This window comes from Cygnus olor, chromosome 3 (genome assembly GCF_009769625.2).
Source record: "Cygnus olor isolate bCygOlo1 chromosome 3, bCygOlo1.pri.v2, whole genome shotgun sequence".
Classification (NCBI taxonomy): domain Eukaryota; kingdom Metazoa; phylum Chordata; class Aves; order Anseriformes; family Anatidae; genus Cygnus; species Cygnus olor.
Genome location: NC_049171.1, coordinates 84,919,835 through 84,935,230, shown reverse-complemented (window position 1 = coordinate 84,935,230; position 15,396 = coordinate 84,919,835). Strand labels below are relative to the sequence as shown.

Below are 15,396 nucleotides of genomic sequence, written 5' to 3'. Positions count from 1 at the left end.
AGATGAATAAGCTTGTGCTTAATTCCAGAAAATAAAGAATCACATTAGCTAAGTAATATAATTTAAAGGTATGGGGAAATTGTTTCCAATAGTCGCCCCATTATAAGTTTCCAACCCATTGCTCCATTATAAGTTTTGAAACAAAGCCTAACTACATACTAAAAGCTATCTGTGAACTTGTATTTTTATCCAGTTACAGTTGGTTCCAGTTAAATGACCAGTAGCATAGCTGATCTTCACAACAGTGCTCATGGTGTTATAACTGAGGCAACAAGGAAAACACAAAGATAAACAAAAACCACCACCTCTGTTTAAATCCATGGCTAAAATAAAAGTATTCTTATTGTGTAAGATCATAGTTCGCCTGAAAAAAAAAAACCACCACACAAAACAAGACAGGAAGGAATGGAAGCAGAACTTTCATTTCTGTCAGTCACAGTATCTGCATGTTTGCCATGGTACAAGAATTAGATGAAAGTAAAACCTGTTTATTGACTCAAATTGTCACTTTATTTTCAAGAGAACATTCAACATGTCTTCAGTACACACACAAGCAGATGGTTTGTTAATAAAAAAACCTAATCCACCACCTACTCTCAACGGGGGTCAATTTTCCCTTTTAGTGAACATGCAGCTCTAATCAATGCTGCAATTAGGCACATACTTACAGGAAAAAAGGATAACTCTTAGTAGCAGAGTTATGTGGAACCTAACAGAGAACTGTAATTGCGTTTGGTGCTTTCCTCAGCTTTTGGAAGCACAGCACTACTGCTGGTTTAACTTAGCAACTATATAAATGAAATATAATTCCATTACATACATCTAATTAGATTAATCTCACATATTTTAAATAAGAAATCCAAAAAATGGCAAGCACTCTTATATTACAGAAGAGCTTTGACAAGCTTCCTAAGGCAGCTTCCTATCCTTTCCTTCAAAGGAAAAGGCATTTTAGGAAACCTGTTTCACCAAACTTTCCTCGGTTTTCTTCCCCAGTATATACACAACTGATATAACTGAAATGTATGCTTACTAGATATGCAAGATACCATTTCATTTTACGTGCTAGAATAATTCAAATTGCAGAAAAATGAAAAGATACCTTAGAGGATAAGCATTCTTATGCAACCTTTACAGTTGCTAAAAGGACTAGAAGAAAGAAAATTTCACTCATCTTAGAGAAGGACTAGGAGGAGGATTCACAGAGCTACAGGCTGCTTGCTCTCACCTCAATCCCTGGAAGATGACGTAGCAAGTAATCCCGGAAACCATTTTCAAACACGTGAAGGACAAGAAGGTCATTGAGAGTACTCAGTATGGATTTATGACGGGTAAATAGCACTTAACCAACTTACTAGCCTTCTGCAATGACATGACTGGTTCAGTGGCTGAGGGGAGAACGGTGTATGGTGTTTACCTTGACTTTAGTAAGGCTTTTGACACTGTCTCCCATAACTCCCTTATAGACAAGCATTCAAAGTACGGGCTACATGAACAGACAGTGAGGTGAACTGAACACGGGCTGGATGGCTGAGCCCAGAGGGCTGTGATCAGCCAAATAAAGTTCAGCTGGAGGCCTGTCATGAGTGGTGTATCCTCAGGAGTTGACAGTGAGCCCAGTACTAGTCATTAATGACTATTCATTAAGTACTATTCATTAACCTCATTAACGACCTGGGTGACAAGTCAACTCGTGGTAAGTTTGTGGATGATACGCCAGAGGGTTGTGCTGCCATTCACAGGGACCTCAACAGGCTGGAGGAAATGGACTGACAGGAACTACGTGCAGTTTGACAAAGGGAAAAAAAAAAAAAAAAGGAAAGTCCTGCACCTGGGAAGGAACAGCCCCATGTGCTGATCCAGACCAAGGGCCACCCCGCTGGAAAGCAGCCCTACAGAAATGGCACCTGGGCTTCTGGTGGGCAGCAACAGACCATGAACCAACAACGTGCATTCATGACAAAGAATGCCAATGGCATCTTGGGTCACATTAGGATGAGCAGGTCAAGGGAGGTGATCCTTCCTCCCTACTCAGCGCTGGCAAGACAAATCTGGAGTGCTGGGTACAGTTCAGGGCTCTATGGAAAAAATACATGGACGTACTGAAGCAGCTCCAGGACAGGGCCAAAGAGATGATTAAGGGACTGGAGCATCCGGCAGAGGAGGTGAGGCTGAGGGAGCTGTGACTCTTTGGCCTGAAGGCTCAGGGGAGATTTCATCAACATATGTAAATGTGATAGGAGGAAGTAAAGACGAGTCAGTTTCTTCTCAGTGGTATCTAATGAAAGGACGAGAGGCAATGGACACAAGCTGCGTATAAGGAACACTTCTTAAACATAAAAAGAAGCTTCACCTGTACGCGCAATTGAAAACTGGAATGGGGTTGCCCAGAACAGGTTGTAGAGCTGCCATCCTTGGAGATGCTCAAAACCCGACTGGACACAGTCCTGAGCAACCCACTCCAGCTGACCTTGCTTTAAGTCAGGGTGGGGAACGGACTAGAAAATCTCCAGAGGTCCCTTTCAACCTTACCCATCCTACAATTCTATGGCTGTGAGTGGTGGGATCTTTAATAAGATACAGGCCACATCATGAAGCGAAAACTCCTGTATCTACTTTTTGTACAAGGCACAAAATAATTCTTAATTAAAATGTTCATATTAAAAATCAATTTCACTAATTCTGAGGGGGAAAAAGGTATGACTCTTATGTTCCTTTCACCAAGGACTCACTCAGACACTGTTCTGAAGCCAAATGTGTATGCAGAGCTGATCTAAGGAAATGGAAAGAAGGTGTCAATTCCAGGATTTTCTTCAACTTCTTTGTCCATTCGTACATTTCGCAGGGAACAAAAGGGAAGGGCACAGGACTGTAGAGGTGGAGAGGTCAGCACAGAAGCTATCCGTGCTCACATGCACTCCAGCTACTGCAACTGCTGCTAGCCATCTATTCTGGCTAGCTGTTGGGCACACAGCCAGCAGAGAGTTTCCAGCATTAACTCTTCCTAATTGTCCACTTCTCTTTTTTCACTGCTTCAGAGAGGGCTCACAGGCTTTAGTCACTCTCCATGACTGCCCTTTATACTTGTCCTAAAATTATTTCTGCTAGTATTCCTGAAAAGTTTATTTCTAAAGCACAATCCTTAACACAACATCAATTTTGCTAAGCTAACAGGTGCCAGGAAGTGCACAAACATCACTTGGGTAGTCTGCCCCTTACTAGCACGAGTTTACTTCTCCACTCAGGTGTTCCTGGGTCACTCCACCAAGTACTGCTCTACTGGTTCTACAGGAGCGGCGAGACACGGGCAGCTACACCTGCCCTCAGATACCACTTCAACCTACACGTGCTCTGTAAAGGAAACTGGAAAGGGAGCGTTACGATGACGGTGTGCCAGGTGCCCGGGGGTCTCCAAGCAGGATGTTTTAGGAGTTCCCCGTAAGCACATGGAGGTGATGAGCCGCAGCCAGACGGGCAATGCAGAAGCAAACTCAGGACAACGCAGTTTCTGCTTGCTACCCGAAGGACTTGTTAGCCATTTCCAGCCATACCAGTCCTGCTAAGAAGTACTGCCTGTCCTTTAGCATACACGCACCTTAAAAAGTCAGTCTAGAAGACTAATGAATTGTACAAAGTGGGAAAGGCGTAAGTTGTGTCTTCCTCTGGCAACCAAACAAGAGAAATGGCTTTCCTTAAGCGTAAGACAAATAAGGGATCTCAAGAGGAGATAGATTCTGCAGAATCTATCTGTTCATTAGAAGTATGCTCCTTATTCTAGCTCCTTGCCTTCAAGGAGAGTTAAACATGAAATGAGAAGTTAACAGGAGGACAGACAGCAAGAATCAGAACCAGAATATATTCTTTACAGACACCAATACAATAGCAACAATTTATAGATGGTAACTGTTCTAAATTGTTGAAAAAAATCCCAGACACCACATTAAAGGTTTAATTCTTACTCATCCCAGCAGATGAAATACTAACTGTTGCTGCCCTTCCCAGCTCAAGGATTAAATGGCACATCAAATAAAACGGGATAAAGCGAATTGCCCAAAGCCAATGAGGAATTAGTTTTAACAGCAATAATTAAAAACCAGGATGTCCTACCACTACTCTTTTGCTCCTATCAGTAGACAACAGCTTATCCTTTCAACAGCTAACACATGGAAAACAGAGAACTGAATGCATTTGAACAAGGTGTTTCCTATTAGATCGTGCAAAACGAGGAAAAGATGCTTTTGACAAGTGACATTTTATATAGAGGAAGCTAACTTTTTGATAGAAAATATTAAGTCATTTCCTTTCAACATAATATATGTGGCTATAATGATAGTCCCTCTCTAGCTGAGAGGCTGGAGAGCCCTTGCAGCTCATGCTGATCAACTTTTGTTTACAGTCTGAAATTCAGTACTTCTCCAAATAAAAGTAGCCTTTAAATCTACTCCTTTCCACAACCCTTGTGACTCAGAGGATGAAAATCCAAAAAGAGCTAGTTCAAAGAATTTAGAATAGTCTTGCACTTGATATTTTAACAGGATTTTTACCCCCTGCTGCCCCCCTCCCCTCCATGTTTTCAATATTGCTGTTAATCCTTTTGATGCTGCCAAGGCACCAGGAAGTTACAGAAGCACAGCTAAATCCAGTGAGAACGAACTTGAGCTCTGCCTAAAAAATGCAACTAGTAACACTTATTTATAAACAAAACTGGAATTAAGCCCACTAGTGATTTGAGCTATATTTAAAAGACCATTCTCATGCAGTTATTCTATTTACTGTTTTGCCATTGAAACGAACCATATGCAAAAACATACGAAGAAAAAAGTTTGCTTCTTGCCAGGCATATCCTTCCTCCCTTCTCTATTTGTCCAAAGTTGACATAAAAGCCAACACTAAGCAGAATTGTGCAGACCTGAATTAAAAAGAAATGATAAATGGAAGTGCTTCAATTTCAATTGCCACACAGATTAATGCAACTGGCATATAAAATCATGGTGATTATAGTACAAATAAAAATAGGATGGAAAATATTTGCCAAGTGGCTAAAAGGAAGTCTGAATTGAAAAAATTAGTTAGGTTTGTTTGAATACAGACAGTACGTGTGTTACAGAAATACCCTGGCACTCAGTTCTACTTGAAGTAAATCAATTTCAATTTTAAAAAGTCCATGTTCTTCAGTGTTTTCTTTCATGTAGTTCATATAATTTCAACAACTCTTTTAGTTGCTCATTTTTGTACGTGCATACAGTGACTTTCTTCCATCAGCCCTTACTAAGGAAACACTACCTTAAACAAAACTGTTGGGACTGAACACTGAAAAAAAAAAAAAGGAAGAAGCCAAAATTTGAAAAGGGCACAAATGAAAAAAAACCACCCTCATACTGACACTCAGCTCCTCTATCCTGGAAAGCTAATGGTTTTTGTGAACGCTTACTGAATATATTGCGTAGTACTTCATTTACTGATCTCAGAAATATCTCACAGATATTCCTGAGATAATGTAACAGGTGTTAAAGGCACAGGAGGATTCATTACACCCTACCAGACACTAATCAATTACAAACGTGTATTTTTCTTTTGCGCACAACACACACACACACAGTGTATGCAAATAAGAGAACCTAGAAAGGTAAGAGTTTTAGAGGGGAAGGAACAGCACTGCATGTGGTAACAGTTGCTCAGCCTAGAAATGGTTGCCATATGAACAACCAAGCCAGCTGTCAAGAGATGTGGAATCGCCATCCTTTTAAAGAAGAAATTTAGCAACTTTTAATTTTAAAGACTGGTAAAAAGTAGATAGTACCTAGGATTAAGGGAATTTATTTTTCTTTAATGTTGTGTGACTTTTGTCCCTTTTATATATATTTAGTATTTTTAATATAACCAACATCTAGGACAACTAGTCCTAGAAAAAAAAAAGTGCTGATACTGTTAAAAGGAAACAGGATTTTTTAAAACAATATGTATTATATATATATTAGAGAGTTGTGGCTTTTGTTGCTAGATAGAAAAGAAAAATAAAAAAGGAAGAGCTGAAACTGTATAATTTGAAGAATGACAAAACCTAACACGCGTATTTCTTTGAAGAAAAAACAAATCTGATGATCTTTCTTATAGCCAGAGTGAAGATATATTATAGGACATTTAAATATTAGTATCTCATTTCATATTTATAAATAAATACATAGCAATGTGAAAACTATAATGGCCATTCAAAATGAAAATGTGCACGGCAAATTGTTATTATTGCAACTTACTTTCTGCATACAAGAAAGATCATTGATCTTATTTAACAAACAATTACATTTACTTCCAAAATGAAGATGCAATGATGGAGAAACTCTAGACAACACAGTAACTAGTTCTTTTGAGAAAGTGCAAGAGCAATTTCTCTACTACTGCTTGCTTTTTCCATTGATCTGCAACCCAAGACATCCCTGAAGAAATGTGGAATATTATCACCAGATGGCCAGAATGAGTGTCCTCATTTCATCACAGCCAAGAATAACGGGAAGTATCAGATGCTGAAGATGTACTTGACCATCACACTATTTGCTGCAGATGGAAAGAGACAGCAGACAACGAGGGTAGGCATTTCATTCAGCTGTAATCGTCTCATAAAGCCAGACCGCTTCCAGCTAGCAGAATCCTGCTCTGCACTGTGTTTTATCTGCAACACATAATGGTTAGAATCCTGCTGTTCTAAAGGAGGGGAACAAATTCCGTACATACTTCTGTTTTCCAGCCTGACATCCCTGCAGAAAAAATCTGCCATGCTGTGAGCACGGACTCTGTAGTAGGTTATCGCTTCACAAGACAGTCTTACGTACAATCCCATCACTGGACAGCCTCACTACGAGAGAATGTCATTAACGTCCTTCTGACTGTTCAGTTCACCCTGTGTCCTGCTTTGAAATAATGTACTAGAGGAAGAAAAGATCTTCCTACAGGTTTTCTGCTTCCATGTCAGATACATGCATCAGGAGGTCGCTCTCCTCAGACATGATAAGTCTGGTACCTCCAAGAGATACAGAAGCAGGAGTGGTTTATCTAATTACACTGAATTTACAAAACATCTGAGCATGAACAGCTTGGTGATTTGGCACTTTCCGACACTGAAGTGGTATTTCTCAAGTGACAGTGGCATTTAGCAGCATGACGATCTCTACATTTGCAAACAGCAGGAATGGTGAGGTTTTGAGAGGAAGTTCCACATGCTATTTTCAACTTCGAAGCTTCCCAATCATTCTGCTTATTCACAGCTTTAGTAAACAATGATAAACATACACTGCCAGGCATAATCTACTCTTCCACATTTACCACATTTACCATTACTATAAAAACATGTTTCAGACACCAGCCAAATACAAGAGGTTTGTCTGGGAACAAATAATATCCGTTATTAGAACATATGACAGTTTAGATGAAAATTTCATACAAACAAGCTCTTTTTCAGCACTCAAAATGCACAGTGATCAGCCTTCCGGGTCTCTGAAAAGCTTCAGGTTCGAAACTAGGACAAATTTCACACTTGTGTACACTGAACGGTATGAGAAGAAAATGGGGCCTCATCATTTGATGTGTTAATTTTTTTGAGCTCGTCTGCAGCAAAACACCCGAACGTATCTCGGGTAGGGGAAGTAAGGCAGTGAACAGACTGTGATAGGAGGATGGAGAACCCTCATCACTGCAGCACTTGGTAAAACACTGGTCAGAAGTAACCTATGTGTAACTGCTCCTGCCTTAGGATAAATTAATCTCCTTTGAAGCTTTATGAGCAGAAGTAAATTTGCCTTTTTTCATTTTTGTATTTTCCTTCTAGTTGAACAACTCCCAGATTGTTACACTTCAGAATACGTGCACAAATTTGATTACCAAGCATAAAAAAAAACAAACAAAAACTTCCCACTAGACAAGTTTATGCATCTTTCTCATCTATGAGTAAAACTCGTTATAAATACAGTACTAGCTGAAAAAGAAAGAAACACCAACACATAGAGCTTCACACATACCTGCCTAACAACCACCAACCAGTATTTTCTATCAAACAGTTCTGAACAAGAAGTTTTGGTTACCTAGCAAAAGGACAACTAAGAGTTATCCTAAGATCTTCCTACGATGGGTACTTTTTTCTTGTTTAAAACAAAAGCACAATCTAACCTTATGAGAACTGACCAGCTCAGCTTACTCTTACCTAAATCTTTGCTCTACCAGGACCTGAGAAACCTGCTACACCCTATCACCTCAGAAAAGGTAGCAAAAAAAAAAAAAAAAAAAAATCACACGAAGATCTAAACTGCCCCACTATCTCAGGTAACAACTTTAAACATATACGAAAAGGCAGAAATGACAGAATACAGCCCTTCAAAATAGAGCTGCAAGAAGAACTGGGTGATTACCTAAAAATTGCCCATCTGTGGAAGCAAGAGTGTTCAAGACTTTCTGTGAGTTGAATTTCATACTGAAGTTAAATCCCATAATTTTCACCTGAGGAATGAGCAAGTTTTATAGCCCTGATCAACACAAAGATAATTGACATGGTCAAAATATTTAATTAGGTCCTAAATCACATCAAGGCCAGAAACAACCACAAACAGAATGGAAACTTGTCCATAAAATCTGTGAAACAAGTCTTGTCTGCAAGTATTACACGCTTGTGGCTTCTTTGTTATCAAACCTGCAGGCCCGACTGGAAGGCTAACTAAGATCAGAGCTAACTGTTAGAGCTTCAATAACTCTCGTCATTAGAAGATAAGAACACCCAGCAGCTCTAACAAACTGTTGCATCAGTCTGTTTTCTATTTTAGAAAGGAAGGATGGTTCAGTTGCCACGTAATTCAGTGTCAGATACGAGCGAGTGAGATCGAACCCTTTCTTTGCTCTGAACCTCTCACATGAGCTGGTCACACTCCTACGTTCTCTTTAATGCATTTCTTAACTAGAAATTATTGATTTATTTCACAGGGGTATAGCAAAGATTAATACATTAAAAGGATCGTGAAGTAGATATTTTAGTAAAGGGCATACGTATGGTAAAGATATACACACATTTAACATTCAAGTTTCTTGCCCTTAAATGCACACATGAGAACTTGACCACGTATTAACTTGAAGCATATGTTACATAGATCACAGCCCTCCAAAATTACTTGCGGGTATAACTTGATTGAAATTAACGAAGCTGCAACCACCTAGCTCAGTGGTGAATTTAGCCTTGATGGCTGCTTGGGTTCTCCCCTTTCCAAGGGGAAGTTATTAAGTTAACTCAATTCAGCTCTAATTGTGTAAATAGATGCTGGCTATACGAGCCATCTCTAATAATTTGCACATGCTTTTGATTAATAGATCTTGGAGAGATTTTCTGAAGCACATAGTTTTCAGCTTTTCTATTAGAATTTGAATGCAAGTTTGTAATACATCAATCTGTCAACAGCCAGAAATTTAATTTGTTTTAAATCACTTTTTCAGAAAATACTAGTTATCGAGACTGTTTTATGCAGTAGTTTCCATTAAAAAAAAGCATATATCCATTAGAAAGTCCCAAATAACACAAATATTAATAAAACATAGCATCAGTTTTGTAAGAAGACAAAAACTTGTTTCATTTAAAAAACAAACCCAGATAGTTTATAAGGTACCATGACAGGAAGAGAGTTACAATTTACAGAGGCACTGCATGATTGCTATTTCATTCTTGTACTAATGATGTCACGTTTCAGCGCTAAAAGACTTTTAATAGTCACTCTTGAGTAAACAGAAATCCAGATATGAAACTAAGCAACCGCCACAACAATGGGTTAAGGGTAATTTTATACGGCAGCAGTAATAAAATCTTGCTGGGATCAAATGTGTAAACTTTGCACTGTGAATGTCACTTTCTTTTACAAATACGTGAATGAAAAAAGATGGCAAAATATTATGGAACAACTTACAAACTTGTCAGTTGCAGGACAGGTGCTCTCCAATACCTTTATTTTGATGTAAGTGACTGAAACACATTTAACAAACAAACACCAGAACTGTGATGCCCTTACAGCTGAATGTTGGTCTAAAATGATGGACCATCATGCCCTCATTTCAAGACTGAAAGCATATGATTCTAAAATTCTGTGTTTCAATCATTAGGAAAGAACCCCCCAAAATGTACACTATGAATTTCAATATTGTTTCAATGACGTATTCCTCAAGTGAGCCTAAAAATCTTCCTAACAGATGCTGATATTGCAAAGATAAATATCCGGATTATTCAGTTACTCGTTTGTAATCCCAAAGTTATTTTGAATTAATCTCAATTTGCCCTGTAGTGTAATATTTAAAAACAAAAACAAACAAAAAACACACAAACAAACCACTAAACCTATTCCACAGACAGAGAAAAGCAGTGTTAAAGCTCAGATTATAAGGTCACACATTAGCCATTCAGTTTGGAGAGAGGGATCAGCTTATTGGAACAACCGTAGAAAAAACTTCATGTTCCTAAGCAACTCTATTCCTAACAAAATCAAATGTGTAACCCAACAAAGTTTGCATACAGAAATATTTGACAATAACATCATTCATCCTCTACACTCCCCTTGTAAGTTAGCAATGCATTTTCAAAGACATCACAGTTAAACAATAAGAAGATAAATAAGTTAAAAAAAAAAAAAGATTTAAAAAATTGTTAGCACGACAAACCCTTGAGCAAGACTATTTTGAATACTCTGGCAATGCAGACTTATGAAAACATACACACACAAACAGGGGTGAGTGAATCTGAGAGGGTGCAGAATGTGCTGATGTGTATGTATCAAAACTCAATGAAGAGGAATTCTGAGAGAAGTAAACAGAAGACACGCTTATTGGAACGTTTTACTGCTGTCTACAAAGGTTTTAATAGCACTTTTTTTTTTTTTGCATGCGCACAAAAAAATATTTGCAGTACATTTACTGCTGCTGAAAGATGCCAGATTGATAGCCCTAGGGACTGAGTTTCTCTGTATACGCAGACAGATATAGCACAGAGTGAGAAGGTTGTACCCCTGCCAAAACGCTTTACAATACACAGCTTATGCAACAGTCTTCACACCACAGAACCCTTGCTTCTCCTCTGAAAATGTTAAAAAATATTGCTGCTTAATGTTCATTATAAGGCAAAATAAGATGTGGACACTGCTATTAACATCTGTAGGGCCAGAATTCAAGCCACCAGCTCATTTAAAATGTTTATTTTTGTGCTGAATGGCTCTGTTGTCAGCTGTGAACTTTGCTGCGCTGTTTGACAGGCTGGAAAGTCAAACTGCACCTGGTATGGAAACAGTTTAGTATTAAATAGAATGTTATTACAACAGAAAAGAGTGCAAAGGAAGAGTGGTTTAACAAAGTTTTTTCAAATAAGCTTATGGTCACATACATGACCATACACCTAGTGCTCAGAAATTATCTCAAAGAACAAATCATTTAATAGCTTCACTTAACTGGCACTCTCCAGTGATCTGCACATTTGATCTAGGCCATTTTTAAAGGACGATAATTTCCAATTAATCAGGTTTTAAGTGTTGCTAATACTAGGCTGGAAGCTACACCGTCATATGGAGCAGGCAGGCTTCCAAGGAACCTTGCTTGGACTCCTGCTTTCCTTACTACTAAAAGTTTAGCCAAACACCAAAAAAATACAAAAAACAAATCCCCCACATCCAAGAGCCTAGCCATTTTTCACCGTCAACAGATTACATATAAAATAGAAATAAGGTTTATAGAGCATAGTGGGTTTAAATGCAAAATTACTGACTTCATTATAAGGAACGATTTTCATTTAGTAGAAAGATTTCCAATAAAACCAATGGCTTGCAACTTTTCTGCAACTCAAACCAGATTGTGGCTCAGGATTAAATGCTACTTTAGCCCTTGGGACTTTTATTGTGTGCTTATATGGGCTTGCAATAGAGGGACAGTGTAACAGGGGAACAGTACGAAACAAAGAGTCTACCCAATGATTAAAAAAAATAAATCTTCCTAGGGACTACTTCCAAACTTTTGATCATATTTTGCCACCTTCTGAGTGCAAACACTTACAGAGCTTTTGAAGAAAACTCTTATCGCTCTTCTACTATTTTCCTTGGTCACCACCCATAGTATTACAACACGATTAATGAAATATCCTGAATAAAACTCAAGTGAAAACAGTAACTCTGTGACATTCTGCATCTCAGCAAGGCACAGAATGGTTTCTGTCAATTCAACCACACAGCAAGTTACTTTCTTTTCATACTATCGTAGATAACACATGTAAGGGATTCTTCCACCTTATTTTCTGAACATCAGTGCTATTGCAGGCCTTTCTTTAAAATTTGCACCAGAGGCATTGTTTGGTAACAGGTGAGCTTTTCAATATATGCATAATTTAAATAAGGAACAATCAACATTGACAGTAGATTTTAAGATCAAATTTTCCAATGATGCAATTGGAAATGCAAATATGATATGGTGAATAAAATAGAAAGATAAAGAGTTTCTGAAACAATGCTAGCAAACTTAATCTGTATTCTGAGCCAAAGAGGAACATCTAATGACAAGTATCCCTACCAGGACAAGAAAAATTAAGATCTTGAAAATTTCTGTTCACACACCTTTTGTTTATGTGCAAGACAGAAATTCTATTGAACTTGTACAGAAAATGAAGTACAGACATACAGTTTGAAAAATTGAGATCAAGATGTATATACTATGACAATTTTCCCCTTCAGTACTGCTTGTTAATATTTACTAAGTGGATAATACACAGCATAATAATACTACAAGACTAACTCTTCAAAATTAATTTAAAAAATAAGCTTTCCATGGAACAAAATGAAAGTAAATGCAAAAGATATTTAGAACCACTGAGAAGAAAAGCATCCCTTTACTGATCTTCTTGACTCATACAAGCAATGAGCTCTTTTGGTTTAAGCATAGGCTGGAATCCTTCTGATTCCTTCTCTGTTTCAAAAAACAGTGATTAGGAGGAAACAACAATTTCAGAGCACCCAACAAGGAACTTAAATTGCAAAGACATGGCTATACAAGGTAAGACTGTAAATTCAAATATTTGTTTGTGATAATAGCCGGATTAGAAAATATATGGCATGTGATCAGCTGTTAACTTATAAATAGCCCCAAGTTGACTGTTCAAATGTCCCTGGAATTAAGCAATTAAACAATAAAAATAAACATTCCTGGATTAAACAATTTTCTGCATTGTAATTTCTCAACAAAAAATGCACAGAACTTACCATTTTCCTAAGGTGTCAACAAGGATAACAACCAGGTCAGAAAGAGGTAGTCCTTTATGCGTGCAAAATCCAGGATATGAATATAGGGTAGGCTCCTTCATTAGGGGGAAAGAAAAATAAAAAAATTAGAGAACCGTAAATGTATCCTATAGCGATCTATAGTTCAATGTAGGCAAGTCCTATGCTAAAGTAAAAAAAATATAATAAGAAAATACAAATAAAAAACACACGTCATTGCTAGTGTATGAAGAGTGTCAGGGCATAGCTCTGGGTCTTACTTAGCAAGCGTTCTTCAGAATAATCTCAGTTACTCTGAATAGCCCATGCAGTGATGACCCTAAAATCCTGAGTGCTTTAGAATCACAGAATCATTCAGGCTGGGGAAGACCTCCAAGATCATCAAGACCAGCCCCCACCCAACACTACCAAGTTCCATCGCCAAACCACGTCCCTAAGCACCACATCCACTCGTCTCTTAAACACCTCCAGGGATGGCCACTCCACCACCTCCCTGGGCAGCTTCTTCCAATGCTTGACCACCTTTTTGGTGAAGAAATTCTTCCTGATATCCAACCTAAACCTCCCCTGGCACAACTTGAGACCCTTTCCTTGTGTCTCATCACTTTTCACTTGAGATAAAAGGGACCAACCCCCTCCTCGCTGCAAGCTCCTTTCAGGCAGCTGTAGAGCACAACAAGGCCCCCCCTCAGTCTCCTCCTCTCCAGACTGAACAGCCCTGGTTCCCTCCGCTGCCCTTCACAAGCCTGGTTTGCCAGTCCCTTCACCAGCGTGGTCATTCTGCTCTGCCCATGCTCCAGCACCTCAATGTCCACCTGGTAGTGAGGGGCCCGACACTGGACACAGCACTCGAGGTGCGGCCTCACCAGAGCCGAGTATAAAGGGTTGGTCAGTTCAATAGAACAAAATTTTCCAAAATTCTTTACTTATCCTTACAATTTATGGAATACAAACTGATAATACAGTAACTACACCTAAGCTTTCTGTGGCCATAGCACAAACTTCAGTAAGGGATGCTGAATTAGGGCATTACCGAACACTGCCTAAGAAAACCGAGTTCCTTTTGATGTTCTGAAAGACCTACAAATTACCGAATTAACAGACTAATTAGTAAGAGAGGAAAAAAAAAGCTATTAAAAACACGAAGTCCAGTTTAAAAATGGATTGAGGTCTATCCCATCATCCTGCCCATCTCCCTAAAGGCACGGAGAAAACCATTAAGCAGTGCGCGGTGCAAAAGATACACACACCACGGAGCACTCAAAAATAAACTGCAGACGCGAGGAACTGCTGCGTTCAACGAGGGGCTGCTAAACGAAGCCCGGCCCCTATTCGGGCTACACGCAGATACATCAAACAAGCAGAAAAGGCACAGTTTCGTGCCCGAGTTCTGTGTAGCAGCGACACGTCGCACAAAACAGCGTGATGTTTGGGGGGCAGCCATGCGGTAATCTCTCCTTTGGGAGACGTAAGGAGGTGAGGACCTGCCACAGGACCAGGCGGCCACCGCTTTGCAGCACCCCCCCCCCCCCCCCCCCCCCCCCCCCCCGCGGGTACCGGATCGCCCGCAGCTCCTGCGGGAGCCCCGCGGGGTCCCCCCATTTCGGGCTCCCGTCCCGCTCTCCGCCGGGTCGCAGCCCGAGCCCGCCTCGGGGCCGGCTCCCAGCCAGCCCCCGCTACGGAGGCGCCGGGGACCGGGCGGGCGGCGCCGGGGGAACGGGGGAACGGGGCGCACCGCGGCGGTAACGGCGGCAGCAGGGGCAGGGGCAGCCCCCGGCGCCGGCGGGGGAGCGGAGGGCAGCGGGAGGACGCCTCCTGCCGCCTCCTGCCGCCGGGAAGGAGCCCCGGCACTCACCTGGGCTCCGCTGCGGCTCAGGCGCCCGCCGAGGGCGGCGGGGAGCTGCGGGCCGCCATGGCGCGGGCGCGGCGCGGGTACGCGGCGGGTACCGGGCGGGGGGCTCCGTCCGCTGGGCGCCGCGCCGCTGCGGGGCTGCCACCATAGAGAGGCACCGGCGGCAAGAGAGACCTCCGGCAGCGCCGCCAACCATAGAGCGGAAGAGCGCTAGAGAGGCGCCGTGCCGAGGCGGAAGTGACGCTCCCCGTTGCCAAGGAGACCGCGCGGCCGGCGCCG

At 40.7% G+C, this 15,396-nt stretch overlaps 1 protein-coding gene across 2 annotated transcripts in view; it reads right to left on the bottom strand.

Annotated features, from left to right (window-relative positions):
* CNST (consortin, connexin sorting protein) overlaps positions 1-15,362 on the bottom strand; it is a 57,443-nt gene extending 42,081 nt beyond the window's left edge. Inside the window, exons 1-3 of one of the 2 annotated variants that reach the window (XM_040551217.1) lie at positions 15,121-15,312; positions 13,248-13,342; positions 160-6,552 (exon numbers count right to left, since the gene is read on the bottom strand). The gene's annotated coding sequence lies outside the window, so the exon portion shown is untranslated. Of the gene's footprint in view, positions 1-159; positions 6,553-13,247; positions 13,343-15,120 lie in introns of both variants that reach the window. The other variant, XM_040551218.1, reaches the window with a different exon arrangement.
* Between the last annotated feature and the right edge of the window lie 34 nt (positions 15,363-15,396).